Source organism: Cucurbita pepo, chromosome LG18 (genome assembly GCF_002806865.2).
Source record: "Cucurbita pepo subsp. pepo cultivar mu-cu-16 chromosome LG18, ASM280686v2, whole genome shotgun sequence".
Lineage (NCBI taxonomy): Eukaryota > Viridiplantae > Streptophyta > Magnoliopsida > Cucurbitales > Cucurbitaceae > Cucurbita > Cucurbita pepo.
This window is the reverse complement of record NC_036655.1, coordinates 2,023,264-2,038,107: the sequence shown is the minus strand read 5'-3', so window position 1 is coordinate 2,038,107 and position 14,844 is coordinate 2,023,264.

Below are 14,844 nucleotides of genomic sequence, written 5' to 3'. Positions count from 1 at the left end.
CATCACAATCCACTCCTCTTTGGGGCCCAACGAACCACCCTTATAAATGGTGGTTTGTTCTCCTCCCCAACCAATGTGGGACATCACAATCCACCCCTACTTTGGGGCCCAGCGTCGACTGGCACTCTTTCCTTCCTTCAATCGATGTGGGACCGCTCCCAAATCAGGACATCACAATCCACTCCTCTTTGGGGCCCAACGCGTCTGCTAGTTTGGTTTGTTCTCCTCCCCAACCAATGTGGGACATCACAATCCACCCCTACTTTGGGGCCCAGCGTTCTCACTGGCACTCTTTCCTTCCTCCAATCGATGTGGGACCGCTCCCAAATCAAAATTTGTAACAGCCGAGATCCACCGCTAGTAGATATTGTCCTCTTTGGGCTTTCCCTTGAGGGGAAACTGATACCATTTATAACAACCCAGGCCCACCGCTAGCAGATATTCTCCTCTTTGGGCTTTCCCTTTCGGGCTTAGGCCCACCGCTAGCAGATATTCTCCTCTTTGGGCTTTCCCTTTCGGGCTTTCCCCTCAAGGCTTTAAAACGCGTCTGCTAGGGGAAGGTTTCCACACCCTTAGTAACAGCCCAGATCCACTGCTAGCAGATATTGATATTGTCAGATCCACTACTAGCAGATATTGTCCTCTTTGGGCTTTCCCTGATCCACTGCTAGCAGATATTGTCCTCTTTGGGCTTTCCCTTGAGGGGAAACTGATACCATTTATAACAACCCAGGCTCACCGCTAGCAGATATTCTCCTCTTTGGGCTTTCCCTTTCGGGCTTAGGCCCACCGCTAGCAGATATTCTCCTCTTTGGGCTTTCCCTTTCGGGCTTTCCCCTCAAGGCTTTAAAACGCGTCTGCTAGGGGAAGGTTTCCACACCCTTAGTAACAGCCCAGATCCACTGCTAGCAGATATTGATATTGTCAGATCCACTACTAGCAGATATTGTCCTCTTTGGGCTTTCCCTGATCCACTGCTAGCAGATATTGTCCTCTTTGGGCTTTCCCTTGAGGGGAAACTGATACCATTTATAACAACCCAGGCTCACCGCTAGCAGATATTGTCCTCTTTGGGCTTTCCCTTTCGGGCTTTCCCCTCGATACCATTTATAACAACCCAGGCTCACCGCTAGCAGATATTGTCCTCTTTGGGCTTTCCCTTTCGATACCATTTATAACAACCCAGGCTCACCGCTAGCAGATATTGTCCTCTTTGGGCTTTCCCTTTCGGGCTTTCCCCTCCCAGGCTCACCGCTAGCAGATATTGTCCTCTTTGGGCTTTCCCTTTCGGGCTTTTCCCTCAAGGCTTTTAAACGCGTCTGCTAGGGAAGGTTTCCACACCCTTATAAATGGTGGTTTGTTCTCCTCCCCAACCAATGTGGGACATCACAATCCACCCCTCTTTGGGGCCCAGCGTCCTCGCTGGCACTCTTTCCTTCCTCCAATCGATGTGGGACCGCTCCCAAATCCAAATTTGTAACAGCCCGATCCACCGCTAGCAGATATTTTCCTCTTTGGGCTTTCCCTTTCGGGCTTCCCCTTATAAAGGATGATTTGTTCTCCTCCCCGACCAATGTGGGACATCACAATTCACCCCCCTTCGGGGCCCAGCGTTCTCGCTGGCACTCTTTTCTTTCTTCAATCGATGTGGGACATCACAATTCACCCCCCTTCGGGGCCTAAAGTCCTCGCTGGTACTCTTTCCTTCCTCTAGGCTTCCCCTTATAAAGGGTGATTTGTTATCTTCCCCAACCAATGTGGGACATCACAATTCACCCCCCTTCGGGGCCTAGCGTCCTCGCTAGCACTCTTTTCTTCCTCCAATCGATGTGGGACATCACAATTCACCTCTTTTTGGGGCCCAGCGTCCTCGCAGGCACTCTTTTCTTCCTCCAATCGATGTGGGACCGCCCCCAAATCAAAATTTGTAACAGCCCAGATCCACTGCTAGTAGATATTGTCATCTTTGGGCTTTCTCTTTCGAGCTTCCCCTCAAGGCTTTGAAACACGTCTACTAGAGGAAGGTTTCCACACCCTTATAAAGGGTGATTTGTTCTCCTCCGCAACCAATGTGGGACATCACAATCCACCCCCCTTCGAGGCCCAGCGTCCTCGCTGGCACTCTTTCCTTCCTCCAATCGATGTGAGACCGCCCCCAAATCAAAATTTGTAACAGCCCAGATCCACTACTAGCAGATATTGTCCTCTTTGGGCTTTCCCTTCCGGGCTTCCCCTCAAGGCTTTGAAACACGTCTGCTAGAAGGTTTCCACACCCTTATAAAGGGTGATTTGTTCTCTTTCCCAACCAATGTGGGACATCACAATCCACCCCTTTTGGGGCCTAGCGTCCTCGCTGGCACTCGTTCCTTCTCCAATTAATGTGGAACCACCACCACCAAATCCACCCCCCCTTTAGAGCCCAACGTTCGTTGGCACACCGCCTCGTGTCTACCCCCCTTCGGAGAATAGCGAGAAGGCTGGCACATCGTCTGGTGTCTGGCTTTGATACCATTTGTAACAGCTCAAATCCACCGCTAGTAGATATTGTCCTCTTTGGGCTTTCCCTTTCGGGTTTCCCCTCAAGGCTTTAAAACGCGTCTGCTAGAGGAAGGTTTCCACACCCTTATAAATGGTGATTTGTTATCCTCCCCAACCAATATGGGACATCACAATCCACCCCCCTTCGGGTTATAGGTCCTGTAGACATTTATGATAGTTTTACTATGGACCGTGACTAAAAATCCTTTAAATTTAATATGAAATAGAAAAAATCCTTTAATTTTAATAAAATTTTTGCACGACAAACTATTAGAACACTTAACAGTTTGGAAATAAATTTCGAAAGAATGCAAATACAAAATAAAGACTGGACTGACGCCCCAGGACAACCAATTTCTCTATGACAATCCCTGTCTCCATCACGCCCGCCCTGAATCGACGCCTCGCGCTTTTGAAAAAGGAAAACTTAGCAAGGATGAGCGTAAAAAATTATACTCAGTAAGCCACCTATTTGTAGGCTCTCTTCGCATCCTAACATAACAGGTTCTCACGGTTTCCTAATTCGGTTCTAGAACATCTGGTTCTAATTTTAGTCCCTTAAAGCTTGCCCCTTGGATTTCACCGGTTCATCGTCCTTTCATTAGACGCCTAGAGGTTCCTTACGCCAAGCTGATATGGTCGGTATCTCTCTATGAGGCGCTATCTCTACAAGTCTATCTGGGACTACATGGTATCTAGCCTAGGGGTGTGCTGAAAACCCCTAAGCCCATATAGTTCCCCTATGGGGGGCGCGACCCAACCCGTTCCCATGCAGCTAATGGGTTGTACGACGTGGGGACACATTTCCCATGCGAAATGGCTAAGAGTGGTAAGAACTGGTCAGGAACCCTTGGTCCTCCCACGAAGCTATAGATACCGTTCTCACCCTAGCAATGAACACTCCTGAGGTACCTTGTTGTCGTGGTAATCCGCTAAGTTCCTAACAGAGTGTGCATGCAACCGTCTTCTAACATCAAAATATATAATTCATGCAAACTAGGCACGTCGACTCAACGGGGCAATTGCCTCCATCAAGCACCCAGAACACGAAGTTCGCGCTCAATGGGACGAACTCATCCATCAAGCGCCCGGAACGCGGAATACACAATTCCAACATAAATTAAACGCATGCATAAGTACGACGGAAGCTTAAAGCATACGAGCAAGCAACACTCAGATAATTTCACCCAATACACTCATAACAATCAATCTGACTAATCTCATTCATGGAGAGCTAATCTAAGGCAAAGGTACTAGCATGCATGCAATCCAAACGAATCCTGCAAGTATTTCTACCTAAATACCGGGTGGTGACTTACCTGGTTGACGCGTGCCTTTTCGCTAGCGTTTCTATGCCCGTGAGGCGTCCAAAAATACTGATTTCCTTAAATTAGGTCCCTTTTCACATAAAAACAGTATTAGAACTGGAAGCGGGACAACAATCGGGCAAATAGAGAGAAAACTGGCCAAAACGGCCGTTTCACGCATGCACACGCGTGCGGAAGTGCGCCAGTCGCAGGCCACAGGCGCACCTACCATGCAAGGCAGCTTCTGCGCAGTCGCGGGTCGGCCGATCCGATTCAACTCGGCTTGGCTCAAGTTTGCGGTTCGGCTCGGGCTTTGTAGGCGATATGTGTCGTTGTCTCACTGGAGCTGTGTTGCTCCAGTCGACGGTCGACGCGTCTGGCGCCTGTTGCGCCACCCTCGGCCGCTCGCTGGCTGACCTTTTTTTTTTCTCTCTCTATCCTCTATTATCCGTAACACAAAGTCTCATTTTCGATTTTCATATCTTTTGATTGTAGTTTGGATCGATATGATTTCTTCGGTAAGGTTCTAGATCGTGTTACGGGCTATGCCCTGGTATTTTTTTCGTAATTTTCTTGCTTAACTACCAGACGAGTTAAGAGCGTCAGTAATTCGCTTACCGTTCTCAGACGATTCTTGGATCTCCGCATTCGGGTTGAGATTTTGGCCAAACTTCTTCGCAGATCGAGTGTAGAGTTGTTCCTAGGTGAATAAATCAATATTTTAGGACTCGATTCACATAGGAGAAGCTCAGATATGAAAATGTCGTTCATAACCTTACCTCACGAATCGTTCTTGGATCTTGACGGAGCGTCGGCCTCGCTAGCCTCTCAGTCCTTGTACAAGCCTTGTTTGAAGGTGGATTCCGACGGTGGTCCGATGAACTTCACGGCGACTCTTTTCTGTTTTCTCTCAATTTTCTCTATAACTTTCTTTTTCTTTTGCAAGAGATTTGATGGGGTTTTCCTTGAACCCCTATTATGGGTGGACATTTTTGCCCCTCTGTTGACTAAGCCCCCCTTTTTTTTTTTTTTTTTTTTTTTGCGTTACAAACTCTCCCCTCCTTAGGAACTTTCGTCCTCGAAAGTGGATATCTCTTGGAAGAGTTCGGGATAAGCTCTCCTCACGTCCTCTTCTCGTTCCCAAGTTGCCTCTTCCTCACGGTGGTTACCCCATGAGACCTTTACCAAGGGAATATCTTTGTTGCACAATCGCCTAGTGTCTCGAGCCAAAGTTCTGATATGCTTCTCCTCGTAAGACAGATCTTCCCGAAGAGGAAGCATCTCATGCTCGATTACATGAGTAGGGTCTGGAGTGTACTTTCGCAGCATGGATACGTGGAACACATTATGCACGGCGGCAAGGTTTGGTGGCAGGACAATTTTGTAAGCCACAGCCCCAACTCTTTCTAGAATCTCGAAGGGGCTTATGAACCTTGGGCTTAATTTTCCCTTCTTTCCGAACCTCAACACCCCCCTCATAGGGGCTACCTTCAGGAACACATGGTTACCCACCCCAAAGTTGAGGTCCCTTCTATGCAAATCTGCATAGCTTTTCTATCGGCTCTATGCGATGAGTATCCTCTGCTTGATTTTCTGCATCGTTGCGTTGGTCAACTGAACCAACTTTGGTCCCAGTAGTTGCTGCGTGCCTACCTCTTCCTAAAACACTGGTGTTCGACACCTACGCCCATACAGTGCCTCAAAAGAGGTCATCTGGATGGTCGCTTGATAACTATTATTGTAGGCAAACTCCATCAAAGGCAGATGTTCGTCCCAGCACCCAGAGAAATATATAGAATGGGCTCACAACATATCCTCTAAGATCTGGTTCAGCCTTTCGGTCTATCCGTCCGTTTGAGAATGGAATGTTGTACTGAACCTCAACTAAGTTCCTAGTGCTTTCTGGAGACTTTTCCAAAACTGAGAGATGAACCTGGTGTCCCGGTCTGATACTATAGACACTGGTACCCCTGCAGACATACTATCTCCTTGATATATAACTGAGCCCACCGATCCACTAGATATGTGGACTTTTCTGGAATGAAGTGGGTCGTCTTGGTCAGCCTATCTACAACTACCTAGATGACGTTGAAACCCTACTTTGTCTTTGGAAAACCCGAGACGAAATCCATACAAACTGCTTCCCATTTTCCACTGAGAAAAGTTTAGGGGTTGTAGCAGTCTTGCTGGGCGCTGCCTTGGGGCCTTCACCTGCTGACAGGTCAAGCAACAGCTTACAAAATTTTCTATGCCCCTCTTCATTTCGGACCACAATAGTATCTTTTCAGATCCTAAATACATCTTCGTACTTCCAGGGTGGAACGTATAAGATGTATCATGGGCTTCGATCATAATATCTTTTAAGATTCTCTCATCTCGGGGAACGCACAGGCTGTTTTACCACAGCAGGCCCCCGTCTGAGGAGATAGAATACCTTGGTGATCTCTCTGTCTCAGTCTGACTCCACACTTTACTGAGGTGTTCATCAGACCTTTGAGCGTCGATACTTTTCTTTCGTAGGGTAGGCTGTATGTTCAACTGTGTCATCTGAACAGTACCACCTTTAACCACCACGTCTCTCCCAACCCTCTTCATCTCATCTTCTGTAATATCCAGCTAGCCCCAGAAAACTCCTCACCTCCGTGAATGTGGTCGGCTTTGGCCACCTCATCACTATTTTTATCTTAGTCGGGTCCACTGCAATCCCCTTGCTTGACACCACGTGACCCAGAAATGCTACTTCAGACAACCAAAACTCGCACTTGGAGAACTTGACATACAGCTGCTGGGCTCTCAGTATTGTCAAGACTTTTCTTAGTTGTTCTTCATGATCTGTCTCGGACTTAGAGTATACCAGAATGTCGTCGATGAACACTATGATAAAGTGTCTAAGAATTCCTTAAACACCTTGTTCATTAGTTCCATGAAAACTGCTGGTGCATTGGTAAGGCCAAAGGACATAACGAGAAACTCATAATGTCCATAACGACTTCTGAAGGTTGTCTTGGGTATATCCCCTTCTCTGACCCTCAACTGATGATACCCCAACCTTAGGTCAATTTTGGAGAAGACTGTTGCTCCCTGTAGCTGATCAAACAGGTCGTCAATTCTTGGGAGGGGTACTTATTCTTTATGGTGACCTTGTTTAGTTCCCTGTAATCAATACACAACTGCATGGACCTGTTCTTCTTCTTGACAAACAGAATAGGGTCTCCCTAGGGTGATACACTCGGTCGGATGAAACCCTTATCCAACAGCTCCTGTAACCTTTCCTTCAATTCCTTGAGTTCTGCAGGTGCCATCCTGTAAGGTGCCTTAGAGATTAGCACAATTCCTTGTTCTAAATCGATCCCAAAATCGACTTGCCTAGCTGGGGGAAAACCTGGCAGATCCTTCGAAAGAACATCTACGAACTCCCTGACAATGTGTACTGATGAGGTTATTTGTTTGTTTCTATTGTCTAAGATCACGCTGGCTAGAAATGCACTTGTGCCACTACGAATCAACTTCTTAGCCCTTAATGATGTTATGACGCTTGGGGCTCCTTTGGAAGTGACTCCCTTGTAGGTAAAGTTGTCCCCTTACGGGAGCCTGAGAGTCACTATTCGAGTCTCACAATCTATCAAAACGCAATTCTCACCTAGCCAATCCATACCCAAGATGACATCGAAGTCTTGCATGCTTAACACTATCAGTGTAGCTTCGATGACACGTCCTGATATTGTTATACCACCTCCCTTAACCCTACGGGTAGCTAACAACAGCTCGTGAGTAGGGGTGGACACTGATAGGGTAATCTCTACAAGTTCTTTCTCTAGGTGTGCTAGCTCTACAAACTCCTCAGATACGAACGAATGTGTTGGACCCAAATCAAACAATACTAAAGCAAGATGGCCAAATACGGGTAGCGTACCTGTGACAACTGCGTCAGGCTAGTCAACTTGCCTGACTGTTGTTGCATGGGCTACAGCTTGCCCCCTACTAATGTTGAGCACCTTGGCCCTTCTAATGGTGTACTACAGGTCGGTTGATAAGCTGATCGTTCCTCTCAGGGTAATCCACTGCAAAGTGCCCTACCTGGCCGCATCAATAGCAGACGTCTGTTCCTGCCCTGCACTCCCCCGTGTGAGGACGCCGATAGTTAGGACATAGGGTCATGTTCTGTACCGGGGCTCTTCTTCAATTATCAGTGCGGCCACGGGGCGGTCTTCCAGTTCTAGGGTGGCTATAGTCTGTCTCCTTTCCCTGGGCTGCAGTGTGGGGTGATTGTGTTGTTCTCAACTGTAGCTTGTTGGTACAGGACGCGTCGAGTAGGGTCGCCACTTGAAGGGCTTTCGCATAGACGAAGGATGACTGGGATGCAAAATTTCCCTTCAGTTCCTCCCTCAGGCCAGCAATAAATCGTTCGGCCTTCAACTCATCAGAACTAACATAGATTGGAGAAAACCTTGCCAGCCTATTGAACTTTAAGTCATATTCCTCCACTGACGTGTCTCCCTATTTCAGTTCGAGGAATGATGTTTGCATTTTCACTCTAGTAGTGATTGGGTAATATTTGTGGAGACAAGCATCTTTAAACTGGCACCAGGTAAAAAACTCTCATTGTGGTATAATGGTCTTCTGAGCACCCTTCCACCAGAAGTGCGCCTCTCCTTTCAGCATATACGTCCCACAATGGACTTGATACTTTAGCGGGCAGTTCATAAAATGGAAGGCCGTTTCTATGGCCTTTAGCCAATTCTCAGGGGCAATGGATCCACCTTGCCTCCGTCAAAGGAAGGCGGTTTATGCCTCTGAAAATCTCTTTAAGTAGCAGGACTCCACAGTCATAGTCCTTGAATCTTTGACCTCTTGCTCTACTGACTGATTAGCATCATAGTTTGTATCATTTGGTTCGTCAGAGCCTAATTTTCCATCGAGGTCATCATGAACGTCTGAAACATCTCTGCTGTGGGCATGGCTAACTGCTAGTGGGACTGTTGTACAAGTGGTTGGAACCGATGGGACCTTCTCGGAGAAGGGAGCAGTAGGGGGTGTATCAAGCAGCCTTCGGGCCTTGGCCTTCCTTTGGTGTCTTTTTGTTCTTGATGGCTGTGGTACGGTCCCCTCTCTAGTTTGGGGCGTACCCCTAACCTCCTCTTGAAATTCAGGTTATTCCACTTCAGGTGTTGGAACCGAAGTGTCCTGAACTTACTCTCTTCTTCCCCTTCTAGGTCCGGGCCCAACATATGGTTCGCGTATCTTTGGTGCCATTATCTATCACAACAGAAAAAGGACTATGGTTACATTTCATTCTTAGCACATCTCCTAGGTAATGTGTGATTATAATGCCATAGTAGGTCATGGTATACTCTATAATTACTAGCTTGACTTTTGTCACTATGTTTCCATCTCGTGAGAACGTCTGGTCATGAGCGACATGTGTTTGATGAGCGAGGTCATAGAGGATACGACTCTCTATCCTAAATGTTTACAAGACTTATAACCTGACTGCTCTGATACCAAATTTGTCAGGACCCAATATTTTACTATGGATCGTGACTAATGACAACACACGAACGCACAAAGTGGTTTAAATATGAAATAGAGAAAATCTTTTAATTCCAATAAAGTTTTTGCACGAAAAACCAACAGAACACTTAACAGTTTGGAAATAAATTTCGAAAGAATGCAAATACAAAATAAAGACTGGACCGACGCCCCAAGACAACCCATTCCTCTGTGACAATCCCCATCTCCATCATGCCCATCCTTGACCGACGCCTCGCGCTCTTGAAAAAAGAAAGCATAGCAAGGATGAGCATAAAAAATTATACTCAGTAAGCCACCTACTTGTAGGCTCTCTTCACACCCTAACTTAACAGGTTCCCACGGTTTCCTAATTCAGTTCTAGGACATCTGGTTCTAATCTAGTCCCTTGGAGCTTGCCCCTTAGGTTTCACTGGTTCATCATCCTTTTATTAGACGCCTAGAGGTTCCTTACGCCAAGTTGATATGGTCGATATCTCTCTATGAGGCACTACCTCTACATGACTATCTGGGACTACATGGTATCTAGCCTAGGGGTGTGCTGAATACCCCTAAGCCCATATAGTCCCCCTATGGGGGGGCGGGACCCAACCCATTCCCATGCAGCTAATGGGCTGTACGACGTGGGGACACATTTCCCATGCGAAATGGCTAAGAGCAGTAAGGACTGGCCAGGAACCCTTGGTCCTCCCACGAAGCTATAGATACCGTTCTCACCCTAGCAATGAACACTCCTGAGGTACCTTGTTGCCGTGGTAATCCGCTAAGTTCCTAGGGGAAGGTTAAGCCTAGCTAGAGCGACGTATCGCTCCTAACACCAATTCCCTAGGCTTATCATAGATATGGGCCCTAGCAAATAACAGAGTGTGTATGCAACCATCTAACATCATAATATATAATTCATGCAAACTAGGCACGCCGACTCAACGGCGCGATGGCCTCCATCAAGCACCCAGAACACGAAGTTCGCGCTCAATGGGACGAACTCATCCATCAAGCGCCCGGAACGCGGAATACACAATTCCAACATAAATTAAACGCATGCATACGTACGACGGAAGCTTAAAGCATACGAGCAAGCAACACTCAGATAATTTCACCCAATACACTCATAACAATCAATCTGACTAATCTCATTCATGGAGAGCTAATCTAAGACAAAGGTACTAGCATGCATGCAATCCAAGCGAATCCTACAAGTATTTTTTCCTAAATACCGGGTGGTGACTTACCTGGTTGACGCATGCCTTTTTGCTAGCGTTTCTATGCCCGTGAGGCGTCCAAAAATACTGATTTTCTTATATTAGGTCCCTATTCACATAAAAACAGTATTAAAACTGGAATTGGAACAACAATAGGGCAAATAGAGGGAAAACGAGCCAAAACGGTCGTTTCACACGTGCACACGCGCTAGCAGTGCGCCGACTACGCGCGCGGAAGTGCGCTAGTCACTTGCCACACGCGTGCCTACCATGCGCGGCAGCTTTTGCGCAGTTGCAGGTCAGCCAGTCTGGTTCGACTTAGCTCGGCTCAAGTTTGCAGTTCAACTCAGGCTTTGCAGGTGACACGTGTCATCGTCTCACTGGAGCTGTGATGCTCCAGCCGACGGTCGACGCGTGTTCGGTGCCTGTCGCGCCGCCCTCCACCGCTTGCTGGTCGACTTTTTTTTTTTCTCTCTTTGTGTCCTCTGCAATCCGTAACATAGAGTACCATTTCTGATTTATATATCTTTTGATTCGTAGTTCGGATCGATATGATTTCTTCGATAAGATTCTAGATCGTGTTATGGGCTACGTCCTGGTATGTTTTTCGTAATTTTTTTTGCTTAACTACCGGACGAGTTAAGAGCGTCAGAAGTTTGCTTACCGTTCTCGGACGATTCTCGGATCTCCGCCTTCGGGTTGAGATTTTGGCCAAACTTCTTCGCAGATCGGGTGTAGAGTTGTTCCTAGGTGAATAAATCAACAGTTTAGGACTCGATTCACATAGAAAAAACTCAGATATGAAAATGTCGTTCAGAACCTTACCTCACGAATCGTTCTTGGATCTTGACGGAGCGTCGGCCTCGCTACCCTCTCAGTCCTTGTACAAGTCTCGTCTGAAGGTGGATTCCGATGGTGGTCCGATGAACTTCACGATGACTCCTTTTTGTTTAGTCTCAATTTTCTCTCTAACTTTCTTTTTCTTTTGCATGATATTTGATGGGGTTTTCCTTGAACCCCTATTAGGGCTGGAGGAGAAAAATGACATTTTTGTNTAGATACACAACTCCCAAATTAAATGGGTTAGTAAATGAGAAATACCCATAACCTCCAGATTAAAATGACTAGTTAATGGTGGAATATGGTAACTGNTTTTTTTTTTTTTTTTTTTTTTTTTTTTTTTTTTTTGCCTTCGCGTTACACGTAGTTACTCTCCGTGAGTAATGGGTATTGGAGTGTTACATTCCTCTCCTTTCTGCTTTTTCTCGTCGTTATATCTCCTTCGAAAACTTTGTGTGGTGACGACATTTATTTCGGCATCGTGGCTTTGATACCAAATATTGTGAACGAGAGATGGATCACCCACTTGCTGAGAAGTTGTTGAATATACATATATGGGTCATAATTGCACCTCTTGAATGATATGGAAATCAACCAAAGGGAAAGTATGGAACAGATTACCTTGATGATCAAGATCAAGAGTAAAGAAAACTCGTTTCTAAACTTGTGATTTGAATCACTCCACAAGAGGTTTGATCAATACCACTTGAATGACTCTATCATGCAAGTTCTAAACACAAGAATTTGCAAAAGAAAAACTTAGCTCTCAACAAAGCTAAAATAGGAATTCTATTCGTAATTCCAAAATCTGATTTCTCTAATCAAAGAAAAGAAGGTTTTATATAGCCTTTACAACCTTTAGATACACAACTCCCAAATTAAATGGGTTAGTAAATGAGAAATACCCATAACCTCCAGATTAAAATGACTAGTTAATGGTGGAATATGGTAACTGAGGTGGGTTACAATATAACCTTAACTCCTATATTTAAAACTAACTTCAATATGACAAACAAATATTTAAATTATTATCCTACATTCAATAGTAACTCAACTAGCCTCGAGGTTTTGATAAGCTTAGATGTCGTAGAGGTTTACTAGGTCCTTAGGTGTGTCTAGGTGGTTTAGTCTACACGTTATGTTTCTAGGATGTTCGGGGGTTAGCTACTCGGGCTAATCCAAGCTCTAGTGTACTTTTAACTTGAACTCTGATCGCTGCTCACGATCCTAGGGTATTTGGTCTAATGAAAAGGTACTGACCTAGGTCAACATGTAAATTGATCTACCTCTAGTGCCTTAATCTTAACTTGGTTCGTTCATGCATGTTTTGCTAGGGAGGTATTTCTATCGATCACCTAAAGCACGAAAATCATATTATGTTCGTTCATACATGTCTATGAGGGAGATATTCCTATCAATCACAAATACCCAATGCAAAAAAATCATAAGTCATACATTCTAATGGTGTTACTATAACACATGCGGAAGCAATTTGGATCTTAGGCACTTTTAGAACATCAATTATTGTAAATGACTAGCATGTTCATCATAAGTATTAAAACTTAATGAGTTTAAATACTAACCTTTTGTAGTTCAAACTCCTTTTGCCTCACGAACCGGTTTCGAACCACCACTAGTGTCTTCTCCACTATTCTCCGGCCTTAGAACGGGATTGTGGAATCCGGTGAGTGACTAGACTTGGGAGGGATTTTGTAAAGATGGAAGAGAGTGTTTTTGAGAGGTTTTTCATCAAGATGAAGAATCCCTTTTGCAAGTATCATGATCACTCTATTTAAAGAGTCAAGTTTGCATGTTCATGCAAACTTGAGATCACCAAATTTTGACACTTAAAATTCCACTCAAATGTTTGGGATTATGTGGCAAGCATGCATGTTTGAGTTAACCAAATTTTGACACTCAAAATTCCACTCAAACTTGTGGGGTTTATTTGGCAAACATGCAAGTTTGGTTAAACCAAATTTTGACACCTCAAAATTCCACTAACATGATTTTTCCATTAGATGAAAGTCAACATTTTGACTTTCTTCATTTTAATTCAACAATTAATTTGAATAATGAATTTCAAATTAAAGTAACATTAAATAATTAATTAAACTATTTAATTAATATTTAATATTAATTCAAATGCCAATCCCAGTCAATTCCGACACATAATTGATTAAGATATTTAAATCTTATTTAAATATCTCAGATTCTCTCTTTTCGTTTAATTCGTAAATAAAATAAAATTGCGGTTAAATATATCGTATATATGTAACGCATATTCCCTAATTTGAATTCGAACACTTCGAACTCACTCGTCACACTGTTCTATGGTTTAGTCCGATATGAGCTAGCAGAGGGACCTAATGGACCTATAGATCATGGGCTCCAACGATTCAAGATTAACCGATTAAACTCATTAACCTGGTTAACCAACATTCGTTAACTACTAGGACACTCCACTATAGCCTAGTAGTTGCACTCCCCTCACTATAGATATATTTCTGTCCATCTGATATAACCATGATTAGTAAGTCGATCCTTCACAGGTTGTTCGTAACTAGAGCTGGGTCAATTTACCGTTTTACCCCTGAAGTTACTTCTTGTTCCTTATGTCTCACTGATCCTCTAATAAACAATTGGTTTGTGGTCCAACCAGTAAACCGAATCCCTCTCAGGCCAATGAGAGGGTGGGGCCCCTTGTTCAAGACCTGGAGTCAGTGCTTAAGGGAACTACCTTTCTTCTATCCCTAAAAGTGGGTAGGAGTGAATTCCGTCTTGCACCCCACGTCCCCAGCCATTCACCCAGTCTTACCCCTGAAATGGGAGGCCTGTTGAGTCGGCGAACTAGAGCCACTCTCACCCATGCAAATCTAAGGATAATTCCGAATAAACAGGAGTTCATGGTTAGCTCAGGATTAAAACCGAGTTACCTAGGTTATCGAATGAAAAGAAAATCAGTCTCAACAGTAAACGACTTTATAAAGTGAGAGTGGTTTTCTTCATGGTCCGATCTTATGCAATACTCATTGCATAGGACGCCCCCACTCACATGTCTCCACATGCACAATTTAGTGATCGCATTGTTTATATCATATACAAAAGTGGGCCGCATCCATAGTGTCCCCAGAATAAGGTACTCAGCCTTATCCTTATACTATAGATCATTTTGACTATATACTTGAACTTGATCCACTCTTATGTCTCTACATATAGTTCAAGTAATCATACTATAGCCAGAGTGTTCTTAGTTTATTGGATTTAGATTAACGATCGTAAAGTTCACTTTATTCAATAACAATTTTTTACTGAATAAACATCAATAATAACTTTATTGAAAATAGAATATATCTTTGTTTACAAACTATGAGTTTTAGGACATAAAACCCAACACATTCAAGCAAGCTCAATAGGGAGATAACATT